Source organism: Triturus cristatus, chromosome 1_2 (assembly GCF_964204655.1).
Source record: "Triturus cristatus chromosome 1_2, aTriCri1.1, whole genome shotgun sequence".
Classification (NCBI taxonomy): domain Eukaryota; kingdom Metazoa; phylum Chordata; class Amphibia; order Caudata; family Salamandridae; genus Triturus; species Triturus cristatus.
The window spans coordinates 1,192,590,977-1,192,617,755 of record NC_140580.1 but is presented as its reverse complement, the minus strand read 5'-3'; the positions used below and the strand labels follow the sequence as shown (position 1 = coordinate 1,192,617,755).

General features: G+C 48.6%; 1 protein-coding gene and 1 long non-coding RNA gene across 4 annotated transcripts in view; one reads left to right on the top strand and one right to left on the bottom strand.

Moving 5' to 3' along the window:
- LOC146869012 (uncharacterized) overlaps positions 1-12,585 on the bottom strand; it is a 143,156-nt gene extending 130,571 nt beyond the window's left edge. Inside the window, exon 1 of the long non-coding RNA XR_014965470.1 lies at positions 12,360-12,585. This is a non-coding gene — a long non-coding RNA (uncharacterized LOC146869012). The remainder of the gene's footprint in view (positions 1-12,359) is intronic.
- Positions 1-26,779, top strand: part of ST6GALNAC4 (ST6 N-acetylgalactosaminide alpha-2,6-sialyltransferase 4) — a 189,404-nt gene that overhangs the window by 55,144 nt on the left and 107,481 nt on the right. The window contains exon 2 of one of the 3 annotated variants that reach the window (XM_085614151.1): positions 21,926-22,971. The exons of 1 other annotated variant lie outside the window; for it this stretch is intronic. The gene's annotated coding sequence lies outside the window, so the exon portion shown is untranslated. Of the gene's footprint in view, positions 1-11,329; positions 11,621-21,925; positions 22,972-26,779 lie in introns of those variants that run through there. One more of the 3 variants, XM_085614152.1, reaches the window with a different exon arrangement.

Below are 26,779 nucleotides of genomic sequence, written 5' to 3'. Positions count from 1 at the left end.
CCAAGTCCCAGAATGTCCTGGGTGAATACCTGCCCTAGAGTGTCATGAATGAATCCCTGCCCCAGAGTGTCCTAGGTGAGTCCAAGTCCCAGAGTGTCCTGGGTGAATCCCCGCCCCAGAGTGTCCTGGGTGAATCCCCGCCCCAGAGTGTCCTGGGTGAATCCCCGCCCCAGAGTGTCCTGGGTGAATCCAAGTCCCAGAGTGTCCTGGGTGAATCCCTGCCCTAGAATGTCCTGAATGAATCCCTGCCCCAGAGTGTTCCAGGTAAATCTCTGCCCCAGAGTGTCCTGGGTGAATCCCAGCCCCAGAGTGTCCTGGGTGAATCTCAGCCCCAGAGTGTCCTGGGTGAATCTAAGCCCCAGAGTGTCCTGGGCGAATCTCAGCCCCAGAGTGTCCTGGCCGAATCTCAGCCCCAGAGTGTCCTTGGTGAATCTCAGCCCCAGAGTGTCCTGGGTGAATCTCAGACCCAGATTTTCCTGGGTGAATCTCAGCCCCAGAGTGTCCTGGGAAAATCTCAGCCCCAGAGTGTCCTGGGCGCATCTCAGCCCCATAGTGTCCTTGGCGCATCTCAGCCCCAGAGTGTCCTGGGCGAATCCCTGCCCCAGAGTGTCCTGGGCGAATCCCTGCCCCAGAGTGTCGTGGGCAAATCCCTGCCCCAGAGTGTCCTGGGCGAATCCCTGCCCCAGAGTGTCCTGGGGAAGCCCTACCCCAGAGTGTCCTGGGCGAATCCCTGCCCCAGAGTGTCCTGGGCGAATCCCTGCCCCAGAGTGTCCTAGGTGAATCCATGCCCCAGAGTGTCCTGGGTGAATCCCAGCCCCAGAGTGTCCTGGGCGAATCCCAGCCCTAGAGTGCCCTGGGCGAATCCCAGCCCTAGAGTGTCCTGGGCGAATCCCAGCCCTAGAGTGTCCTAGGCGAATCCCAGCCCTAGAGTGTCCTGGGCGAATCCCAGCCCTAGAGTGTCCTGTGTGAATCCCTGCCCCAGAGTGTCCTGTGTGAATCCTAGCCCCAGAGTGTCCTGGGTGAATCCTAGCCCCAGAGTGTCCTGGGCGAATCTCAGCCCGAGAGTGTCCTGAGCGAATCCCAGCCCGAGAGTGTCCTGGGTGAATCCCAGCCCGAGAGTGTCCTGGGTGAATCCCAGCCCAGATTGTCCTGGGTGAATCCCAGCCCCAGAGTGTCCTGGGTGAATCCCTGCCCCAGAGTGTCTGAGGTGAATCCCTGCCCCAGAGTGTCCTGGGTGAATCTCTGCCCCAGATTGTCCTGGGTGAATCTCTGCCCCAGAGTGTCCTGGGTGAATCTCAGCCCCAGAGTGTCCTGGGTGAATCCCAGCCTCAGATTGTCCTGGGTAAAACCAAGCCCCAGAGTGCTCTGGGTGAAACCAAGTCCCAGAGTGTCCTGGTTGAATCCCAGCCACAGAGTGTGAGAAGTTGGCATGGCATATGCTGGTCCGACCACTTTTTAAACGAATGATTTAGGAGAATTCGCATGTGGCGTCTTATGGTACTCTAAAACTAACAAGGAATTGGAAAAAGCTGGACATAGATAATGTTAACAAACTTCTCTGTAACAATGCCCCTACCTTTAAAAACACTCTTGAGATTGACTTAGTAACGTTTCAAAACTGGATCCGTAAAGCTACAGACACTTGCTTCCCTGCCTCCCGTAAGAGGGTTAGCAATCACCGCCCTCCAGCCCCTTGGTTCTCAGACAAGTTAAAAGCTGAGAAAACCAAATGTAAAAATATGGAAAGATGGTGGAGAAGGGCCTATGCGCCTGATGCTAAATCTGCACGCCAAAAGGGAATATCACTCTCTCTGTAGGGCCGCGCGTGCAAACTTAACTTTATCCAATGCTAAGAACTGTCCCAAAACATTATTTAAAATGGTAAAAATTATCAGGTGCTGCAACTCCGCCCACTCCCCCCAATTTGAGTAAAACGCAATGTGAAGATCTTGCTCAATTCTTCACTAACAAAGTGGAAGCGATATATCCCACTTTGACTGGGAATATGTCATCATCCTTCGCGTCATTACCGTCCACCCCCATCCAATTAATTCGGCCATCTGTTGACAATGCTCTGCTTGATATAAATACTATTAATAAAATAAACAACTGGTCACCACTTGATATGACGTCCCTTAAACAGCATCTGGGCCGTATTAAATCTGGTTCCCCTTGTGATCCTCTCCCTATTTCTGTGCTGCAGCAGCTTGACCGGTCATCACTCGCAATTATTATGGAACTCCTGAATACATCTTTAAAGGAATCTCTTGTCCCCTGGAATGGAAGCATGCAATGGTCATCCCATTATTGAGAAAGGCTAATGCTGACTCTACGGTGTCGTCGAACTATCGGCCTATCTCTTTGCTTCCTGCATTTTCAAAAATATTGGAGAGGCATATCAATGGTCAACTGTCGCAGTTCATTGAAAATAACAGGATTCTGCATCCTTCACAATCTGGTTTTCGAACCGGTCATTCTACGGAGACTGCTCTTCTTGATGTTACCGAAATGTTGCGCCAAAATTTGGATGCTGGCATCACGGTCGCACTTGTCTTATTGGATTTAAGTGCGGCCTTTGACACGGTGTCCCATGCCGTGCTGATAAATGCCAATCCATAGGGGTTACTGGTTCTGCTCTCAGCTGGTTAACCTCTTTTCTTACTGGCCGTACGTTTCAGGTCTTCTCTTCTGCAGCAAACTCCAAGATTCATTCATCCTCATACGGAGTCCCCCAGGGGTCCATTCTTAGTCCTTTGTTGTTTAACATTTATGTTAGACCCCTGGCAACGATCGTTGAAGAAGCTGGGTTGTCATTATTTTCTTACGCTGACGACATTCAGATTATCTTCTCACTTTCTGCGGGAAAAAAGTCAGAGCCTTCTGCTCTTCGGGCTGGGCTGAGCAAAGGGGCATCGTGGATGCATGCCAACCTTCTCAAGCTGAATGGTGAAAGAACGGAGGTTCTGGTATTGGGGAAAGACAAAGAGCTCTGGGGTGCACAACATTGGCCCACAGAAATGGGTGCAGTACCGCAGCCTTCCCATCATGTTCGCAACCTTGGCTTTATTATCGACGACTCACTATCTATGCGTCAACAAGCCATGAAGGTCGCTGCAACATGCTTCACCATTCTGAAGTGGCTGAGAAAAATCATGTGGATGCTTCCTAGCCCTACTCAGAGAACCGTAGTCCAGGCTCTTGTTACATCTAGACTGGACTACGGAAACATCCTCTACCTTGGAGCAAATAAAGATGTGATACAAAAGCTACAGAGAGTACACAACTCCGCGGCCAGACTGCTCTGCCGAACTCCTAGAACAGCTTCTATTTCCGCCTCCTTGAGGGACCTTCATTGGTTAAGAGTTGAAAAACGGATTAAGTTTAAAGCTCTGAACTATATGTTCAGAATTAAGCATGGCATGGCTCCCATGAACGTGCAACATCTAGTCAATCTTTACTTGCCCTCACGTACTCTCAGATCCACTACTCAGGCTAAATTTCAGGTGCTAAAGATCAGACTATCCCGTATGGGTGGCTGTTCTATTTCCTATTTGGGCCCTGTTCTGTGGAATGCTCTTCCGTTGTCTCTTCGCACACAGATGAATGTTACACTTTTTCTTAAGTCACTTAAAACCTGGCTTTTTAATCAGTAAGCTTTACTTCCTCATCTTTGTCGTTTCCGCCGGGCGCCGGGAAACCCTTTTGGTTAGCTGTTGCGCCTAGATATAAATTTAAATAACATAGCATAACATATGCTATCCACTAGTTATAGTGGGCACCTTGCACCAGTTCAAACAACCCTTATTGATGATAGGTTTAAAGACAGCCTTTATTGAAAGCTATCCTAGTGGTAGCTATGGAGAGCAGCCTTCAGGCTAAGTCTTGAAGGAGTGTAAAGCAGCTTGGTTTACCAGATTATATCCTCTTGAATTACTAAATGAAAGGAGACCCACACAAGGTATATATAAAATATATGTATTTATTTCTAAACACTCTCTACTAACCTCTTTATGAAGTTAGAGAGCAAGGCACACAATAACACAGTTATTAAACGAAAGTAAATAGCACAATATACAATAGGCCCTAGGGGCGGACCAAACCATATATTAAGGAAGTGGTATAAGAACCACGACTTAACTAGACACAGTGCCTAGAGCACGTAGAATCGCTGGGACCCCAAGGAACCACCCAAGGTAGTGACACAGCAGACCCACGGGGGACGCATGCAGTGTGAAAACACAGGCGCAAGCCCCATACTATTCTATGGGAATTTGGAGTTTTACAACTTAAAGACACTTAGGAGAGGACTTTGAGCAAACCCTTTAGACTTAGAGGGTTCTAGGGCCAGCACCCATGGGAGCACCGGAGTACTCGAGTTAACTCACTAAGGGAAGCCGGGTGCATAGGTGTCAAATGGTGTCGGGAATCGTTGTTGATTTCAATGGCGATCTGCTGCAAAGTGCTGCTGCCGGGAAGGCGAGAAGTGTCCTGTGTGATCCAAGCCTGGATCGAAGATCAGAAGAACCTGAAAGCAGAGGGGACAGAGTCTGGGTCACTTGCCAGTGACCAGGGGCACGATAGACGAATGCCCACCGATGTCGGGTGTTTCAGATGCGAAGAGGTGAAGCTTGACTCCACTGCCACAGAGACCAGGAGGCATTGACGATGACCACAGTCTGCAGGCAAGCTGTACCACGAAGGATGTCGAGTGCTGGGGGGTTGGTGTCCGGACTGGAGACCAACAAACCTTGGCAATGGCAACACACGCGGTGAGAGAAAATGGCTTCGGTGTGGGCCAGCAAGGTGGAGTGGACTCCGCAAGAGATGGAGGGTCAGGGCACATCTGGAGCAACCATTAAGCCCAATTAGAAGTAAAGTTGCCTTCACAGAGACCCACCAGTCGATATACTAGGGATCGCGAAGGGACCTCGAGAGAAAACACAAAGGGCCAGCTCACAGAACATTCGTGGAGTGTAGGCGGGTAATCTTTGGTGCAAATGCTGTTCGGGGTCAGGGCTACAAGTAACCCAAAGCTCAGCTGCAGGAGTCGCTGGAAAGCTGATGCTTCTGCAAATGGTCACGGTGTCCAGGGGTTGGGGTTGCACAGTCTTCCACAAGGGATACAGGCCATAGAATTGCTGAGTGCACAGATCGACCTCAGAGACCACAGAAACCCACCTCCTCTGTTGCAAAAATGTTCGGAGTCTGGCGGGAGCTTCGGAGATGCAAATGGGACAGATGCGTCTTTGGTGCCTGCCTTGCAGGGGAGTAACTCCTTTACTCCAAGGGAGATTCTTCAGTCATCTAGTTCAATATAGATAGTTGAAGTTCCAGGATTCAGTATCAGAGTTTCGTCCAGGTGTAATCTAAAGTCCTGTAGTCAGGGGTTCCTTCTTTATACCCAAGGAACGGGTTGGACATACTCTGGGGACCCACCTATGGGAGGGTCAGGAAAGAGGGGTGGCTACACCCATTTCCTTTGTCCAGTTTCGCGTCAGAGCAGGGGCTGGTAGCCCCTGCAACCGATTTGAACTGGACTGTGTACAGGGACACCAAATGTGCCCCCAGTGCTAAACTTCAAAGCACTCTTGGAGTGCACCCACCCAGCCCTAATACACTAAAGCCTGACTGTGAGGTGGTGACACCTCTCTGTGACAGGAAACCTATTGTCCAGGCCTCCCTTGCCGGAGTTTCGTCCATCAGCAGGAGGGCAGACTTGTGTCTGTGGCTGGCAGCATCCATTTTGTGATGCCAGGGCTCTGTTAGCCTGTGCTGTCGTGTCTCTCCCTCTAGAAGGGTAGGATCATACTCCCACACCAGTTACTGGTGTAGGGGTATGATTCCAAGGTGTTTGACACCAAACATGACATGTTTCTGTGCAGGCATCCCAAAGTTAGCATTTACCGTTTGGTTATAATGCTCTTAAGAGTATATGGTTTGGCTGCATCACAAACAACCTCGGAATAAAGGTTCCGAAGGCTGCAGAGGGGCTCTGCTCATGCATGGGCACCCTCTCACATAAAACCCAGCACCCTGCCTTCAGGATTAGTAAGGCCTGCCATAGGGGTGACTGATAGGTTTATATGTGCAGTGATATGGAGAGATATAGTGAACCTATATCTCAGTAAGCTGTGCATGCACACCCTTACCCAGGCTGCAGTAGCAGTCCTATGGTGTCATTTTGGAAGGCTTCCCAGGAGTGGCATAATACATGCTGCAGCCCCTGGTGGGCCTCTGGGGTACCAATGCCCTAGGTACATAGTATACCATATACTAGGGACTTATAGGGGTACCCCAGAATCCAATCTGGAGTGTACCTAAAGTACTGGGATTCATTTTAGAGAGGAAGCAGCTAGGCTGTGACCCTGATTAGCAGGGCCCCAGCCAGACTAAAGTCGAAAAACAGTGAAACATCAGCAAAAAGTGGGGGTACCTATGTGAAGCAGATCCTACTCTCTTACACAGAGTGTCCTGGGTGAATCCAAGTCGCAGAGTGTCTGGAGTGAGTCCAAGTGTATCAGGATAGGATGGGCAGAGAGCTTCAGTCGGGCTTGGATTTGGTCTCTTATTTCAGAGTGTTCTGAGGTGAATCAGGTATTAAATTCTTTAGTTTCTCCCTAAGACAGGACTGGGACAAAGGAGGTAACATAATGCTTTGATTATTGTTAATCCCATCATGTCTGACTCTTACTTCCTCATTCCATGACGGAGGCCAGATTCCAGGCTTCGATTTCGCTTTCTTACCTTCTGGGATTAAAGGGGAGGGAGTGTTTTGTGGACGCTATAAGTAGGAGTCAGGTCGATTCAGTAGAAGGGAGTTTCTGTCTGTAGAGTAGGCATTATGAAGTCTGTTGTGAGGTACAGGCTCTCTTTCAGCCAGTAGATACAGGGTTGAAATAAGGAAGATGGCAAGGTACTTATGCAGCGGCACTGAAGAGACGGTCAGTGGAAGCGGTGGCAGCAGGCCTACACCCTGTTCTTGTAAGTATTCGTTTTGGGTTAGTTTGTAAGTACTCCTGGTATGAGAAATTGTGTACATAGCTACAGCAGACAGAACTTACATGCTGTCTGAAGTAGATAGTACATGTGTACCCCCTTGAGTTACAGATGTGGGTGCAGATAAAGAAATCTTGATATATTACGTCACGACGATGGTACTGCTGACTATACACATACATGATGAGGACACTTACCAGAAACAGTCCCCTCTACGTGTTTACATCAGTGAGCCAAGCTCAGGGTGCAGAGTTAGACATGGAGAGCTTAGTTGGATCTGGGGGCTGCTCTGGTGGGGTTTGGGAGGTGGACCGTTTGCGTGTTCCTAGCAGCTGGAAAGATTGGATATTTAACCGACATTTTTTGGGGATGGGTCATTTGTGAACAAGTTGGAGGTAAGACCGGGCGCTAGGGGGAATTGTGGAGGTGGAGCAGGTATGTGGTGAGTTTATGAAATAGGAAGAGGCTACACCTTGCAGGGCTGTGCACTGTGGAGAGTAGTACTCGGGGTGACTGATCATCGTCTTTGGAGGTGTTATGGGGAGGTGAAATTAATGATTAGGTCACAGGGTACAGAGGAATGTTTGCTACCCCAAGAGTTCCCTAAAGCAGTGATCCAATTTGCTGAAGACTGGGGCACTTCTCTGGATGTAGCTATTACCTGAGGGAGGTGTTGGTTGGTACTGTGCATGGTTGTGGCTGTGGTGGTTAAGTGAAGAACTACCATAGACTTGTGTGAGGCCAGTCCCCGGGTGTGAGGCCAGTCTCCGGGTTTGAGACCAGTCCCCAGGTTTGAGGGCAGTCCCCAGGTTTGAGGACAGTCCCTGGGTTTGAGGCCATTTCCCAGGTTTGAGGCCAGTCCCCGGGTTTGAGGCCAGTCCCCGGGTTTGAGGGCAGTCCCCGGGTTTGAGGGCAGTCCCCGGGTTTGAGGCCAGTCCCCGGGTTTGAGGCCAGTCCCCAGGTTTGAGGCCTGTCCCCGGGTTTGAGGCCTGTCCCCGGGTTTGAGGCCAGTCCCTGGGTTTGAGGCCAGTCCCCAGGTTTGAGGGCAGTCCCCGGGTTTGAGGCCATTTCCCAGGTTTGAGGCCAGTCCCCGGGTTTGAGGCCAGTCCCCAGGTTTGAGGCAAGTCCCCGGGTTTGAGGCCAGTCCCCAGGTTTGAGGCCTGTCCCCAGGTTTGAGGCCAGTCCCCAGGTTTGAGGCCAGTCCCCAGGTTTGAGGCCAGTCCCCGGGTTTGAGGCCAGTCCTCGGGTTTGAGGCCAGTCCCCAGGTTTGAGGGCAGTCCTCGGGTTTGAGGCCAGTCCCCAGGTTTCAGGCCAGTCCTCTGGTTTGAGGCCAGTCCTTGGGTTTGAGGCCGGTCCCTGGGTTTGAGGGCAGTCCCCGGGTTTGAGGTCAGTCCCTGGGTTTGAGGCCAGTCCCCAGGTTTGAGGCCAGTCCTCGGGTTTGAGGACAGTCCCCGGGGAGGGACCGTCCTGGTGGATTTCCACAGTTGACAGACTCTGTCGCATCCTGTACCCGCAGGCAGTCCCCGGGTTTGAGGCCAGTCCCTGGGTTTCAGGCCAGTCCTCGGGTTTGAGGCCAGTCCTCGGGTTTGAGGCCTGTCCCTGGGTTTGAGGCCAGTCCCCAGGTTTGAGGCCAGTCCCCAGGTTTGAGGCCAGTCCCCGGGTTTGAGGCCAGTTTCCGGGTTTGAGGCCTGTCCCCAGGTTTGAGGCCAGTCCCTAGGTTTGAGGCCTGTCCCCAGGTTTGAGGCCTGTCTCCAGGTTTGAGGCCAGTCCCCGGGTTTGAGGCCAGTCCCCGGGTTTGAGGCCTGTCTCCGGATTTGAGGGCAGTCCTCAGGTTTGAGGCCAGTCCCTGGGTTTGAGGACAGTCGCCGGGGAGGGGCTGTCCTGGTGTATTTCCACAGTTAACAGACTATGTCGCATCCTGTACCCGCAGGCAGTGCGTTCAAGGTTGCACCCTCCGCCAGCATCTAGCGCCAACGTAAGGCAGGGGCACTCTGCATGCATACTGCGCGTGGCCGTGGCAACGAACGAGACGCTTTACAGAGGGAGACGTAAGAGCGTTGTTACTTGAGAGAAGTGAGAGGCACTTTTTAAAATCTGAAGAGGGGTTTTACTCTGCAAAGGGGTATTTATAGGCGATCCGTACTGTAGTGGGGACAGGCACAAGTACGGGGAACAAGAGAGCTCTGTGCCTGGAAGAGATGCAGGGGCGCTCGCCGCCAGATGCTCCCAGTAAGGGCTATACTGTGAACGGAAATAGCGCTGCACGGGCAGTGGTCGAAGTGGGGGGAAAAAAAGTAGGGGAACTGTGGGCGGAGAATCAGAGGGAGGGAATAACCCGAGGATGGGGTCAGTGGGCGGAGTTAGAGCTGTGGCCAGGATTGGCAAAACATCCCAATCTTTAGTATTTGTTTGGCATTTCACTGACCAGTTACAGCTTATTATGTTTTGTGATTCAACCAATGGATACACATGATTATTTAACGATTAATATGAGTTATTGACATTAAAATAAATTCACAAAGTGGGATACGTTTCTAATCACAGACTGTCCCAAATATGCTTAAAAGTGGAGGCACAAGCCATTTGTTTCCGAGCCGTGGAGTTTCTGTCGTCAGCAATCTACACAGGAAGTATCAGTCATACGTGTGTAAATCAGCATATAGGAAATGTTACATAAGACAAAGGGCTACAAGGTGTAGGAGTCACATGACAACCATACTAGTAGGCAGTATCGTTTAGTAGTGATTTGTCTTGAGAAACACAAACTCAGAATTTATAACGTAATACCATGGTTGGGGGTTCTCTTTAATAATCATTATTGATTTCTATCCAAATGAACACTTTTTGCAACATCAGGATAATCAAAGGCTTAGGGAAAAAACCATAAAGCTCAAGTTTATACCTTGCAGTTTGTATGCAGCTCTAAGATGAAAGTTAATAGCTCCCTGCTCTTTGTTAGGATTTTCACTTATAAACGGCAAGTAGCAAAAGGATCTCACTGACAAAAGCTGTAACGCACTGACCGATTTTAAATATGTGCACTTCGCGATGGGCATGGTACATTTTCTTTGCAGCAGGCACATTAACCCTCTGTATCTTCGAGTAGCAAGTTATGCGGTAGCCCAGATAACCGCATGCTACCAGTGTCTCCCTCCAGTACCTCTTAGTTGGCCTTGCTAATTTGGCGCTCCCGCCATTTTTCCTCGAAGATACTCGTTCTACTTGAGCGCACTCCCTACGGTTTTTATCCGTGCCCCAATCACCGCCGCTCGCATAATCGCCACAGACCCCCTTTACTATTTGAGGACTTCAGATCACTTGTGGCCAACCCGCCCTCGGTTGCTCTCACTCCCCCTTCTCCACCCTACCCTGCCTTGGACCACTGTTCTTAGTCCTCTTCGCAATACCCTCGCCGGGTTGGAATTATCACCGGCCTACGGATACCACCTTCACTTGAAACCGCCTCGCAGCCCTGAAGAGTCACGGGTTACAACCCTTGTGTGACGAAACACGTGTCGGCTGGTTGCTTTTTCTTTGTTGCAAAATTAAGGACTTGTGAATAACATTCTGGTGTAGACCATTACCATCCCTACAAGAACGAGACCTTTCAGATAAGGGTATACCTTCATTACGTGCGCCCAGGACCGTGCTTACAATTCAAATTACGCACTGGGCAATGTGCTGCCTAAAGGAACAAGTAACAACATACTGGCAAAAGCAAACACTCATAGGGAATGAAAGATTAAATAAAGCATGTGAAATGTAAGCAGGAACAACATGGGGAACTTAACGCTTTTACATTTATGCAGAAATCAAGGAGTATTTTTGCCTGAAAACTGCAGGGCGCAGAAAGGACCCGTTTCAATGTCCGCTGCTTCTATGCTTACAAGACGTGAGCAGTATGGTTTAAAAAGACCACATGCGTGAACACAAAGCCGCTGTACACATTTTGTTTTCAATCCACCCATCAACCAGGTATTGCAGTACCTCCAGGGTTGGCGCACTTTTGGGGGGGGGAGGGGGGGTGCGGGACAGCGCTTCACTGGCAAACTCGGTAAAGTGACGCTAATGTTTTTGGGGTTTGAATAACACCAATCTGGCCACTTTAAGAACCCTCCATCTTGCTGTATTTAGTTATTGATTTTTCATATTTTGAACCTTTCATTTCCAGCAAAAGTGTTTTTCTTTTTTGTATCCATAATGAAGGACAGGAAGAAAGGGAGGGTGGGAACCATTCTCGAGTCACGGCTTTCGATAAGTGAGGAGGAGTTAGAGGGACAGAGAGGGAATGAGGGTAAGAAAGAGGGGGGCAGCTGCCAGCGGCAGAGCAGAGGGGACCCCTTCCTTGTCGTCTGGGCAGCAAGAGACGGGCGCCTCTTCCTTCTCTGCTCCCCCCGCCCCGAACAGCCCCTCATGCCAGCCTTCTCTAAGGCCGTGGGTATCTCTTACGTCCAGGGTCGCAGGTTCAAAATAAAAAAGTTGGGGAACGGAATCTATAGAAGTAAAGATGCAGGGGCACGCCGTGCCCAGCCGTGCCCAGCCGATCCCGCCCACCTCGACCACTGCTGTGAGGGCTGTACTGTGAACGGAAATAGCGCTGTACTGGGCTGTGAGGCGCTTTCTGGTGAGTGAGGCGACTGCGGTTGGAAGGGGAAGGTGTGTTTTATGGGAGGGATGCTTTGGAGAGACGATAGCTGCTTTAACGGTGCTGGTGCTTTTAAAACAAGCATTGGCAAAGCCAAGCGGGCCGCCTATGTGAGATCTTTCGGCTTTGTAGGAGTGGCATTGTAGTGGAGTGGCAATGTGAGTGGAGAGGCGTGGCATTGTTTGTATTGGAGTAGAGAAGACTGGCACGAAGTGGCATTGTGCGGCATGAATTTGTATTATGTGGTGTGGAGTGGTATTGCGTACAGTGGCAGTGCGTTGGGTGGTGCGGAGCGAAGTGACATCGTGTGGAGTGGCGTGGCGTTGTAGTGGAGTGGCAGTGTGTTGCATGGTGTAGAGCTGACAGATGAGTGGCATTGTGTGGTGTAGAGGCAGTGGGTGTAGAGGTTTAGAGTAGTGAGGTATTCTGTGGCGTGGCATTGTGTGGGATGAGTGGTGTGGTGTGGTACTGCGTGGTGTGCACTGCTCAGGGCATGATGTACACCCCTCAACTTGCGGGGTACCGCTCAATGCGTGGTGTCAGCGCGCATGCGCAGTCCACGCAGCTTAAAACGTTAAAGTACAGCCCCTGAGGGCTGGGAGGCACCGGAAGCGGCTCCTGGGCTTTAATTGCATATTTTGGATCCCTTGTGGGCGGGGCCTGCAGGGCTACCAGGCAACCAGCCAGCCCCGCCTGTTCTTTAAACGGAAAACCTTACCTTTTTAAGGGGGAAGAGGGGGGCGCCCCCAGCTGGTTCCTAAGACTGGTATTGCTGGTGGGGCCGCTCCTGCTAGTCCTGGGGCTCCTGCTCGCCCCAAGATAGGGGAGTAAGGCCCCCACCCTTGCCATCGGTACTGAAACATATTGGCTCTCCAACCTGCCTCCTCCCCTCTCTTGTGTGACCCTCGGCATGTGCAGATCTTTGGTGTCAAACTCCAAGCTCCCTCGGAGTTTGATGGTCGAACCCCCGCCCCCCACCCCCTCCCCCCTTCTGGCAAAGGAGGGAGGGGTGAGAAATGCATAAGAACGAGAGGATTGATTTCTTGTTTAGGTCTCGCCTGACCCTGCGCATGCGCTGCTCTGGCGAGACTTATTGAGAGGGCTCCAAAAAGTGCTGCCAGGCCAGCCTAGAGCTACAGTGCATGTGCGCGGGCGCGCGCGTCGCGCTTTACCGCGATTACTTTCACTTTGGCGGCCGCATGGCCACTTTGATGTTCTCCGTGAGGCTTCAATAGATTGCAGCAGTTAAAACAAGCATTGGCATAGCCAATAGGTCTCGCTTTTGGGACCTTATAAGTGTTTAGTTATGCAACTGTTGCATGGTTAAACACTTATAAGGTCCCAAAGGCGAAACCTATTGGCTATGCCAATGCTTGTTTTATTTGGTGCTTCGTTTCCGTTGTGAAAACTTGTGAGAAACCGAGCGATCTCCGAGCAGCGCGCGGGCTATTTCTAAGGCCCGTGTATATATCTTTTTGCGCTTGAACCGCAGTCTCCCAGCATCGAGTGGTCGTATTTAGTAATAAGCGCTATTCATTCAAAGCTGCAACCTCTTCCTCAGGCTCGAAGCGCCTAGAGGCGCTCACTGCCGCGGTTGTGTTCCACGGTTCCTCACTCACGCAGATTGTTTCCACTGTGCTCTGGTCCAGGTCCCACAGTCACGACTGCACTTCTGCTCACTGCTCACCCGAGCCTGTGCTCTCCAGCCCTGAGTGTAGGCCAGGGGTGCGCCTCCCGCACGGCTACCAAGGGTTTAAAGCGACTAGAGGCTCCGATCAGATGCTCTTAGCAGACGTGGCGCTGCTGCTGTGATGAGGCTGCGTGGTGTCAGGCCCCGGCACAATCTTACCTGGGGAGGGGTGTTCATGGGGGTCGTGGATCATCAGATGTGCACACAAGGCTGGCCGGGGGAGGCCTGCACCTCCTGGTCTGGGGGGGTGCTAAAAAACACACTCTCGTCTACAGACCTCTGGCAGTCTCTACCCTGCACTGGCTCTTACCAGTTCCTTCTTGTGTAGTCCCGAGTAGGGTTTGAGGCCGGTCCTCGGGTTTGAGGGCAGTCCCCGGCTTTGAGGCCTGTTCCCAGGGGCCAGTCCTTGGGTTTGAGGGCAGTCCCCGGCTTTGAGGCCTGTTCACAGGGGCCAGTCCTTGGGTTTGAGGGCAGTCCCCGGCTTATAGGCCTGTTCCCAGGGGCCAGTCCCCAGATTTGAGGCCAGTCCCCGGATTTGAGGCCAGTCTCCATGTTTGAGGCCAGTCCCCGGGTTTGAGGCCAGTCCCCAGGTTTGAGGACTGTCCCTGGGTTTGAGGCCTGTCCCCAGGGGCCAGTCCCTGGGTTTGAGGCCAGTCCCCGGGTTTGAGGCCAGTCCCCAGGTTTGAGGGCAGTCCCCAGGTTTGAGGCCTGTCCCCAGGTTTGAGGGCAGTCCCTGTGTTTGAAGCCTGTCCTTGGGTTTGAGGCCAGTCCCCGGGTTTGAGGCCAGTCCCCAGGTTTGAGGCCTGTCCCCGGGTTTGAGGCCTGTCCCCGGGTTTGAGACCAGTCCCCAGGTTTGAGGCCAGTCCTGGGATTTGAAACCAGTCCCCAGGTTTGAGGCCAGTCCCCGGGTTTGAGGCCAGTCCCCAGGTTTGAGGGCAGTCCCCAGGTTTGAGGGCAGTCCCCGGCTTCAAGGCCAGTCCCCAGGATTGAGGCCAGTCCCCAGGTTTGAGGCCTGTCCCTGGGTTTGAGGCCAGTCCTTGGGTTTGAGGCCAGTCCCCAGATTTGAGGGCAGTCCCCAGGTTTGAGGCCTGTCCCTAGGTTTGAGGCCTGTCCCCAGGTTTGAGGGCAGTCCTAGTGTTTTAGGCCTGTCCCCGGGTTTGAGGCCTGTCCCCCGGGTTTGACGGCAGTCCCCAGGTTTGAGGCCAATCCCCGGGTTTGAGACCAGTCCCGGGGTTTGAAACCAGTCCCCAGGTTTGAGGCTAGTCCCCAGGTTTGAGGCCAGTCCCTAGGTTTGAGGGCAGTCCCCGGCTTTGAGGCCAGTCCCCGGCTTTGAGGCCAGTCCCCAGGTTTGAGGCCTGTTCCCAGGTTAGAGGGCAATCCCAGTGTTTGATGCCTGTCCCTGGGTTTGAGGCCAGTCCCCAGGTTTCAGACCAGTCGCCAGGTTTGAGGCCTGTCCCCGGGTTTGAGGCCAGTCCCCGGGTTTGAGGCCAGTCCCCGGGTTTGAGGCCAGTCCCCGGGTTTGAGGCCAGTCCCCAGGTTTGAGGCCAGTCCCCGTGTTTGAGGCCAGTCCTCAGGTTTGAGGACAGTCGCCGGGGAGCGACCGTCCTGGTGTATTTCCACAGTTAACAGACTCTGTCGCATCCTGTACCCGCAGGCAGTGCGTTCAAGGTTGTACCCTCCGCCAGCAGCTAGCGCTAATGTAAGGCAGGGGCACTGTACATGCATACTGCGCGTGGCCGTGGCAACGAACGAGACGCTTTACAATAGGGAGACGTGGGAGCGTTGTTACTTGAGAGAAGTGAGAGGCACTTTTTAAAATCTGAAGAGGGGTTTTACTCTGCAAAGGGGTATTTATAGGCGATCCGTACTGTAGCGGGGACGGGCACAAGTACGGGGAACAAGAGAGCTCTGTGCCTGGAAGAGATGCAGGGGCGCTCGCCGCCAGATGCTCCCAGTAAGGGCTATACTGTGAACTGAAATAGCGCTGTACAGGCCATGCAGGGCAGTGAGGCGCTTTCTGGTGAGTGAGGCGTTTATTAAATACAACCTCGGTTGGAAGGGGAATGTGTGTTTTATGGGAGGGGTGCTTTGGAGAGACGATTTTGTATTAGACAACAGGAGTAAAACCCATAAACCACATTGAGATTAGGGTATACACGTGAAACAAGCAACAATTTCTCAACTGGTGTCATTCAGTTGGACAGTTAGGCCGGCATGTGCCAGACTTTGCATGAAAGAAAAGGAGACTCTGGTAAGTTTTTAGAAGAATGTGCACATGGTATCATATATTTAGAAACAAATTTAGACAAAGGAAAAAGAAGGTACAGTCGTAGCAGCACTGCGGGCAAAGTAAATTTGCGTGAACAACCCGAATTGTACTTGGTGCTCAAATGTGTTTGTGACACAACAGGTGGCGACGCAAGTGATAATGTGATATCAGCAAGGAACGGCGCACGGTGAAATAAGTGAGAATTATGTACAGTGAAATCTGTGGTTCAGATCAATAATTTGCAATCATTTTAGGTAATTGGTAAACAGTTTCTTTTTTAACCATGTGGGGTAAGCGCCATCAATTGCGCCGACAGGTCGACGACGTTTCGATCCAGTGACTAAGGATCATCTTCAGGACCAGGTTGGCTTGGTTAAGGCGGTGCTGTGTGGGGGGAGAAGGAGAAAGGGTAAGGGGTGGGCAAGGAGATGGGGAAGGAGCGCGAGTTAAAGGAGTCTGTGTATGCGGTGGCCACGCCCTTTTTTGATTATTTGGGGTAGTTTGCGCTTAGGCCCCCATAACGTTTTGTCCACATAAGGTATCCACGCCAAAGTTGTGTCCCTTTCTTCCAACATCCTGAGGATTCTAAAGGTACCAGGGGTTTGTGGGTTCTCTTGGTTCCATTGATGGGGACTGAGAAATTAAGGAAAATACAGCAACTTTCTTTTTTTGGGGTGGGGAAAATGGGATAAAAGTACTGCAGAAGAAAGCGTCTGTTTTTTTCCCTGCAAATGGTATCAATGGAGGCTTAGTGGTGCTAAAAGCACCAACTTCTCAGCTTTCAGGAAAAGGCAGACGTTTGTCAGAAAACCAAAATTCCCACACAGTTTTGGCATTTGACTGGGACATAGCCTATTTTTCCTATTTTGAGATATCAACCTCCTTCCAGTTAGTGGTAGAAATGGGTGTGAAACCAATAATGGATCCCAGAAAGCCACACACTTCTGAAAAGCAGACAACATTCTGAATTCAGCGAGGGGCCATTGTGTACGTCCTTCAAGGTTTTCCTATGAAAGTGACAATTGAAATGAAATAATATTGAAATTCAGTTGAAAAAAAAGCCATTTGTGCCTCCATTTTTACCTGTAACAACTTCTAGCTATGGTAGATTTTTTAAAAGAAATATACCATTACATCCCGCTGGACCCTTCTGGTTGCGGGGTTATGTGTGGCTTGTAGGTTAACCAAGAGCCTGAGACACCCAGAGTCAATAACTGAGTTGCACCTTGCAATGTTTTTTTTTTCATTCTGTACCTGGTATACAGGAATTCATTTGGTAAAATATAAAGAGTGAAAAATTGATATCAAGTAAACCTATGTATGTCTGAAATTGGGTAAAGATATAGAATTTAGAAGCAGTGGTTATTTGTGCATCTCTGAATTTGTGGGTACCCATATTAGCATGTGAATTAGAGGGTATTGTTCAAATTGACTTCTTTTTCCACTCTGTCTTATGGTTGGAAGACAGAAATACATAGAAAGACAATCAGTAGTAACATTTGTTCTACTATTATGTGTTTCCCTAAGACCCCCGATAAAAATGGTACCTCACTTGTGTGGGTGGGCCTAGTGCCCGCAACAGGAAATGGCCCAAAACGCAACGTGGACACATCACATTGTCACAGTGAAAACAGACCCTTTTTTTGCAAAGTGCCTAGCTGTAGATTTTGAACCCGAGCAAACCTCGACGGCCATCTAGGGAAATGTGCCAAACCCAGATATATCTGAAAACTAGACACCTGGGCGAGTCCAGGGAAGTGTAGCTTGTGTGGAGCCCCCAATGTTTTCTTACCCATAATCCCCTGAAAACCTCAAATTTAGTTTAAAAAATCACATTTTCCTCACATTTCTGCGTGGTAAAGTTGTGGGATCACCAGGCCGACACAAATTTCCTACCACCCAGCATTCCCCCAGGTCTCCCGATAAAAATGGTACCTCCCTTGTGTGGGTGGGCCAAGTACCCACGATAGTGAAGGGCTCAAAGTGTATTGTGGAGACATCAAAATTATGTATCACAAAACGACCTGGTTTTGCAAGGGGGGCGTTTTTGGTCCCGGGCTAGGCGGCCATCTAGGGAACCGTACAAACCAGGGGTGGCTCCTCCATTAGGACAGAGGAGCGTCGCCCCAATGCTTTCTCGCAGTGCGAGAAGCAGAAACATAAAATGGTATTTTAAATACCATTTTATGTTTCTGCTTCTTGCACTGCGAGAAAGCGCAAGGGTATGCCTGGTTAGGGGCGGGCTGGCGGGTGGGCACGTCGGTGAGGAGTGGCTTGCCCAATGCTGCGGGCCCTGACTGTTTGGCCGGCCCTGTGGGGCAGACCAAACTAGTCATGCGCACTTGGACTTTTCTCTATGTAGGCTGCATGCAGCCTACATAGAGAAAATGGCGTCCCCATAGGCGCCCGGCTGAAAAACATGGGACCCGGCCAGGAGCTGAGGGGCTGAGTGACCCAGTAAGGTATGTTTAAAAATCTTTTTTAATTACCCCCCTGCGCAAACCCACGCGCCCACCACTCCCCCCGCGAGTTGTGGTAAATATTTCTCCTTTACCGGGACTGAATTTGATACAGGAACATAGTAAAATAGCTCAATGAAATGAGAGGCAGAATCCGTGGTATTAGAGGTTCGGAATGGGCTTTATTCCGGTGATCGATTATAATCGGATGCTTCAAGTTCCATCACCACGGGGGTTCAGGAAGTGAAGAACACACTTTATTGACAAGAAATGACTTTTATAGTACATACATGACAATGAAGTAAATGCAGTAGGCGTAACAATTGATAAGGAAAATGACGAGTTGTTCTTCGTAACCAGAAATGGGTGTAATAAGGCAAAAAAGGAACATAATTGGGTGTGATGTCATGTATAGGTGGGTCTATAAGATAATACTTGGCATGGATGCGCGCGCAGCAGTCTGACGTGTAATTGACGTGTAACTAGGGGGTGAAGGGGACTTGACATTTAGCTCTACATGTGGAGACAAGAAGTCTGGGGGGTCAAGTCAACCTAATCCCAAATCATATCTAACATCCTATGTTTAAAGAACTATGTTATCCATAAAAGAAGGACTTTCGGACAGAATCTATTCTATACTGACTGTGCGTGCATGTACAAGCGTCTAAGTGTCTACACTAAATGCGAGGGGGTAGGAATATTCCATGGTAACAGGGCTATGAATTACTTGCATGAGGACAGAGAAGATGGGCCTTTTTGCTTGGTAACTGGAAGAATGTTTACTTAAGCTACTAGGCAGGAATGCATCGGCTGAGGGGGAAGCAGATAATTCGAAGGTGAAATACAGTTCTTGGCAGAGAATAGGCTGATGTCAGGCTTCGTGAGCCGCACAGGGAATGAGACAAAGTTCATGGTCACAGATGCAGGCTCAGACTGGAGCTTTCAGAGGCAGAAGGCAAGAAGAGTTTGATGACAGAATCAGGGCCTACTTGCCTGGACTGTAAAATGGCATAAGTGAACCATATAAAGCCGGTGGCCTTTCATATTTAGGAAGCGAATATCCAGCCCATTCATGGCGGATCTGACAGAGGACATGTTGACGGTGGACGCACATGTGTTTGCGTCATCGAAACTGGAACTGGAGGGAACATATATGTACTTGTGATATGCACATAGAACCGTTGGGGTCCAAGATAGGGGACATAACTGACCAGGAAAATCCATATTTCCACATTCCCTCCTTGTCCCCTTCTTGCCCTTCAAGAGATATCAATCTTCATCAATCCATTGATCTGTTCATATAGCATCATTTGTTCTTCTTTCTTCTTCCGGGATCTTGAATGAAAATCTTGATGTGGAATGCACGGTGTGGCACACAGACCACAAATCGCTGGTCCACATTGTAGGCATAGACAGCAACTGAATAGTATGAGAAGGCCAATACCTAGGAAGGATAAAATTCTCCATCCCCAGGCTGATACCGCATTCCAAAACCAACTGGACCAAGTCCAAGTGCCGGGGTTCTGGTGTATCTGGCTTACAATCTTATGAAGGCGAGTGATGGCTTTATATACAGATGGCGAATTTTCTGGTATGAATACGCAGCAGCTTGATCCGATGACCCTACAAGCTCCGCCTCTATCAGCCAGGATGACGTCAAGGACAAGACGATTTTGAAGCACAACAATCCGCATAGCAGACTGCTCTTCCGTTAAATTGCCTAAGGCGGAAATAGTTTCATTCACTATTGCTTCAAGGGTTCTAGTTAATCTACGTATCAGTTTACTATTAGTAACAGTACCTATATAGGGAAAGATGCCTTTATTAAAATCTACATACTTGTCCCATGCCGTCTCAGTGTAATCGACAATGGGGAGATCTCTCCGTTCTCTGTTGTGTACTAAATGAATATTTCTATAATAATCAGGAGGTGCTAGGAAAACAGGTGGCAAAAGGAATGCTATGTAGCAGGTACCATCCCAATCTAGAGGTAGACGCATATATGCAGTCTGACCACATATAAAGTAGGAGTGGCGATAAGCTCTGAATGAAGATTTGCCTTGGTCACTGAATTCTACTGTAGTAGTGCATTGACTATGGCCCATATGTATGGAACCAACCTTTCTTACACATAATTCACCTTTTGCTGGGAATACTGACATGGTGGGTAAGATTAGCTCAACTTCGGATACGACATTTAGAATCATGAGATTAGGTGTAAAATTACCTCGATCTTCACGGCTGTTCTTGTGGTCAGCAGAACCAACTTGGGTGCTTTCCACCTGGGCTCCAGCTGAGTCCTTCGGTCGAAATTCCTCACAAAGACAAGATTACCCGGAACAACGTCATGGGGTTTCACCTCAGTGTTGTCGGCAAAGGCTGCAGCTACCTGTGAACGACAAGATTGTAGTGCAGACATCAAGGAAGCCAAGTAATCTGTCAGCATATTACAGTCAATATCAGTTATTTTGCGTGGTACAGGCGTCCCCCACATATTCGGTGGTCTACCGAAGATCACCTCATACGGGGATAGCCCTGTTCGAGAGTGCGCTACCATTCTCATGTAAAAGAGTGCAACTGGTAATGCTACTATCCAGTCGACCCCTTTCTCTCTGCATATTTTGGACAGTCTGATTTTCAGTGTCTGGTTATGTCTTTCTACGAGACCTGCTGCCTCGGGATGTCGGACACAGTGAAATTTCCACTGATATCCTAACAGAAGTGAAACGTGTTTCATTAATTCGGATGAGAACGGCTGGCCGTTATCTGAGTAGACAACACGTGGTAAACCGTATCGTGGGAAGAATTCTCGAACCAACTGTTTGGCAGTAGTCGAGGCAGTGTAATCTGAAACCGGGTACGCCTCTGTCCAACGGGACAGAGCGCAGACAACTACGAGAACATATTTGAATCCTCAACATCGTTCCATCTGGATATAATCCATCTGTAGGACTTCAAAAGGGTGATCAGGAGGATGAAATCCACCCTGTTCTACGGGAACACTTTTTCCTGGGTTGAACTGGCAACAGATCATACAGGTACGGACCTTTTGTTTGGCTGCTGCTCGTAAATGTTTATTAAACCAAATGTGTTGAATGCTGTCTAGCATAGCTTTTTCTCCTAGATGTGCCGGACTATGTATAGTGTTAATTACAACTTGGACCATTGAATCAGGAAGGAACCATACAGACCTTTCCTTCATCATCCATCCTTGGTCCGTTTGGATCCCTCCTAATTCAGTCCATTTCTTTATTTCGTCTGGTGTAGCATGTGTCTGTATGTCAATTACGTCAAGAGTAGGATCTTTAACTGTCATACAATCCATATACTTCATTTTCTAGATCAATTCCTGTTCTTTTGGGGCGACCCTCCTTGTCAGGGTAGCAGACTTTGAGTAAAACTAGGTTCAGGTTTCCCCATATCCAATGGTCTTGGTAAACTGCTGTGTCTGAGTCTATGGAATTAATTAAGCTAAACCATGCTCCACAGGAGCCATTATGTGTAAATGGATGTGGAAAGAAAGGCAGGACTCCTTCATAATTCTGATAGGGAGGGAGTCGGCCACACACCCAACAATTGGTGGCGTTACTAGTCTGATGGGAATGATGTAACATACTAATGAAAGTGTTATTGCGCAGCGCAAGTCTATAAGACAATTCATGCGGAGGTAAGTCACTAAAAGAATGTTCAGCAGCAACATTATAAACATGTCTAGAAATAGGGTAATATATGTGCAACAACATACTTGTAATCATTATTATAAGACTCAATAAAAACAAAATTAATAATGTCACTATGCAGTGGCTACGCAGTGATTTACAATACGCCTGTCGTTTCAACATTTTTCTGGTATTTTCTCTACTCAGGTCCAAGGGATACATGTCAGAGACAATTCAACCGCTTCACCTTGGAGAGGACTTAAACAATCAAATTGCTCGACTTGGTGGGCCTAAGCTTTAGTTTGTAATTTTCAGATTTGTTCAGTTCAACAAAAGGGAGTTTTGTATCAATCTGTGAGGGAGTGCAGGGCACAATGTCTGTATCCGAAGATAGTCCATGAAATTTCTTGATGTGGCTTGAATGAATCCAGCCCTTGCGGCCCTCGATCTTCACGGCTGTTCTTGTGGTCAGCAGAACCAACTTGGGTGCTTTCCACCTGGGCTCCAGCTGAGTCCTTCGGTCGAAATTCCTCACAAAGACAAGATTACCCGGAACAACGTCATGGGGTTTCACCTCAGTGTTGTCGGGAAAGGCTGCAGCTACCTGTGAACGACAAGATTGTAGTGCAGACATCAAGGAAGCCAAGTAATCTGTCAGCATATTACAGTCAATATCAGTTATTTTGCGTGGTACAGGCGTCCCCCACATATTCGGTGGTCTACCGAAGATCACCTCATACGGGGATAGCCCTGTTCGAGAGTGCGCTACCATTCTCATGTAAAAGAGTGCAACTGGTAATGCTACTATCCAGTCGACCCCTTTCTCTCTGCATATTTTGGACAGTCTGATTTTCAGTGTCTGGTTATGTCTTTCTACGAGACCTGCTGCCTCGGGATGTCGGACACAGTGAAATTTCCACTGATATCCTAACAGAAGTGAAACGTGTTTCATTAATTCGGATGAGAACGGCTGGCCGTTATCTGAGTAGACAACACGTGGTAAACCGTATCGTGGGAAGAATTCTCGAACCAACTGTTTGGCAGTAGTCGGGGCAGTGTAATCTGAAACCGGGTACGCCTCTGTCCAACGGGACAGAGCGCAGACAACTACGAGAACATATTTGAATCCTCGACATCGTTCCATCTGGATATAATCCATCTGTAGGACTTCAAAAGGGTGATCAGGAGGATGAAATCCACCCTGTTCTACGGGAACACTTTTTCCTGGGTTGAACTGGCAACAGATCATACAGGTACGGACCTTTTGTTTGGCTGCTGCTCGTAAATGTTTATTAAACCAAATGTGTTGAATGCTGTCTAGCATAGCTTTTTCTCCTAGATGTGCCGGACTATGTATAGTGTTAATTACAACTTGGACCATTGAATCAGGAAGGAACCATACAGACCTTTCCTTCATCATCCATCCTTGGTCCGTTTGGATCCCTCCTAATTCAGTCCATTTCTTTATTTCGTCTGGTGTAGCATGTGTCTGTATGTCAATTACGTCAAGAGTAGGATCTTTAACTGTCATACAATGTGTCGGTGTCGGGACTATTGTCTTAGTCATATCGGGGGTTTGAGTTTGAGCAGTCAGTTTAGCTGTTCTGTCGGCTAGATCATTGCCTTGGGAAATGGTATCAGTAACCTTTGTATGGGCTTTACATTTCATAATTGATATTGCAGTGGGTAGATGTATTGCATCTAATAATGCATGAATGAGGGGTCCGTGCTGAATGTGGGCACCGTGGGAAGTTAAATAACCTCTCTCTCGCCACAGTACGCCGAAGTCATGTACAACTCCGAATGCATAACGTGAATCAGTGTATATGTTGACTTTTTTATTCGTGGCTTGAATACAGGCTTGTGTCAGAGCGATGAGCTCTGCGGCTTGAGCTGACAAAGTATTTATACGATTAGTTTCAATAACTTCAGTATCTGTTGTGACTGCATAAGCGGCTACTAACTCTCCTGTACTTGTTCTCATGCATGAACCATCGACATAAAATGTCAAGTCTGGATCTGACAATGGAACATCGGTCAAGTCTTGTCTGGGTTTTGTCGTTACAGTAATAACTTCAATACAGTCATGGGCTAGTGGGTCTGTTCCGATTACAGGTAGAAGTGTGGCAGGATTCAATGTGTTACAGCGTCTTATTTCTATATGTGGCTGAAACAATGTAAGTTCATACCCTGTAAGTCGTGCTACGGTCAAGTGTTGTGTTTGTGTTCTATTTACAAGAACCTCTACTGCGTGTGGTACTTGAACTGTCAATGGATGTCCTAACACTATGGCATCGCTTTGTCTGATTGCTAAAGCTGGCGCTGCCACTGATTTCAGACATGCAGGCAAAGCCTGAGCTACGGGATCTAATGTACTAGAAAAATAAGCACATGGTTTGTGTGCTCCTGCTTGTTCCTGTGTGAGTACTGACAAAGCAGTACCTTCGCGTTCTGTAACAAAGAGTGTAAACTGTTTTCTGTAACATGGCGTTGCTAAAACTGGTGCTTGACATAAAGTTTTCTTTAGGTTTTCAAAAGCTTGTGTGTGTTCCTGAGTCCAAGGGAGAACAGTCGGTGTGGCTGCCTCCTGAGTTGTCAACTGAATGAGTGGTTTTGCTAGGAATGCATATTGCGGGATCCACTGTCTACAATATGAAGTGAGGCCTATGAAAGCCCGCACCTCCTTTTGTGTCTTGGGTATTGGCATGTTAGCTATCAACTGAATACGGTCGGGTGTAAGCTGCCTTCCCTCCTTGTCCAGCGAGTGTCCAAGATAAACGACTCGCTGGACACAGAATTGCAGCTTAGAAGGGGACACCTTGTGCCCTTTTTCGGCTAGAAATTGTAAAACTGTCAGTGATGCTTTCTCACATTCAGGTTCACTTCTTGCGGTGATCAGCAGATCATCGACGTATTGAAGCAGAGCAGTGTTAACTGGCATGTGGATACTATCAAGTTCTCGTTTCAGTGCTTGGCTATAGATGCTGGGGCTTTCTGTAAATCCTTGAGGTGCGCGTGAGAATTTAAAGCTACGTCCATTTAAACTAAATCCGAACAAATATTGGCTTTCCGGATCTATTGGGACGCTGAAAAAGGCATTCTTGAGATCGATTACAGTGAAGAATGTCGCTTCGGAATCAATAGCTGTCAGTAATGACGAGATATCTGGGACCACAGGGAATTGTGGCACAATGCATTTGTTTAACTCGCGCAGATCAATAACCAATCGATATACTGGCGGGGCCTTCGGATCTGTTCGTTTAAGAATCGGTATTATCGGTGAATTACATATATTGGAGTCTGTTTCCACAACTACTCCTTGGGCAATGAGCTCGTCAATGATTTGTAGTAAAGCCACTACAGCATCTGGTGGTAACTTGTATTGTCGCATTCGTGGTAGCACCACTCCTGCCTTTAATGTGACTCGATATGGAGTAATATTCATGCATCCAACATCAGTAGGGCCTTGTGCCCATAGACGTGTAGGTAAAATCTGTAATCGGGGATCCATGTCTCTAGACACATAGTGACCTTTAAAATCACGTAAAAACAATCTTACTCCTTCCGGAGAACAACATATTATAGCTCCTAGAGCTTTTAACGTTTTTATTCCTAATAGATTTTCTGGACATGATTTAGTAAGCAATAAATCTGTAGTTCGGGTCAAAGGTCCTATCGTAAGTGGCAGAGGTTGTGACACTTCATTAACAATAGGTTTTCCTGAAAAACCAAGGGAAATATTCTGTGAGCCTGAGAGGGGTGCCCCTGGAACTTCACTACGTTTTATGGTCGTTCGACTTGCCCCTGTATCGAGTAGAAATTTTCTATCTTGGCCTAATAATTCACTATGTACATAAGGTCCTTCTTGGTCTACTGGGATTTCAATAAGGGGTAAGTCAACTTCCCTCTCGAGGCTTGTTCATGCGTAACGCTGATACTCGGGATATTCATACTGTGCGGTCTGATACATTTGTCGTGTTGTTGTTTGTGTGGCAGCAACAGGCAATGGGGGTGCAGCTGGCACAAACTGTATTGGCTGTTGTGCGGCTGGCATGGCCTGGGCATGCTGCATAGCTCCTTGTTCATTCTGATCTTGTCTCAGTGGCCGTGATCTTTCTTGCGTTTTGCCTATGGCGATATTATGTTTTAAAACTGGACAATCGTGTACGTAATGGCCTGGCTTTTTACAATAATTGCATGTCCCTTTTACAGGTCCTGCTGAATCGGAATGTGTCATACCCCTTTTATGTCCTTCAGCTGGAACTGTCTGGGAAACTAACATTTTCATTTTCGTGTCTTTCATGCGTCTGTGTTCATGTTCTTGTTCCTCTCTAATTCTATTGTGATGGTACTGTAACATTTGTAACATTTGTGATGGAGTGTTACCTTGCCAGGTACTCTCGAATTTTAATACTCTATTCTTTACTGGGGGCAGAGCATTTTCTACTAATTTTGTTACAAACAGATGTGGGTATGATTCGCTACTTGCTTTTATGCCACTATTTATACCAAAACATTTTTCAAAACGGGCATAGTAATCACTAGTGTCTTCATCTTGCTTCTGCTTACAGGCTGAAATTGTACCCCAATCTTCCTTTTTCGTAGTTAATAAACGCGGCAGTACCTGTACTAGTAATCCTGGTAATGCCTTAGTTTTGTCCCCAAGCCCTGCACCCGGGTCTCGGGCCCTTTCTTCCGCTTCTAATGCTGACCATTCTATCTTTTGATCACCTACCTCCCACTCTTTTTCCTTGAGTTTCTCATAAATGCCAGCAGGCATCAACACCTTTAATATTGTCATAATGTCGGGGTAGGTATACTCTCCCATGAGTAACATGTCTTTAATTTCTCGGTGAAAACCCGCTGGGTCTTTGTCATGACTGGGTACCACTTTCTTCATTTCTAACAATTCTATTTTCGATATAGGCGTATATACAAATACGCGTTTAAACTGATTGTCCTCACCCTTTATTGGGTGCACTTCTCGTAAGGGATTCTGTCTATCTATGTGATACGTAGTTCTTTCCTTGACAGACAATGGAACATGTTCTGAACATACAA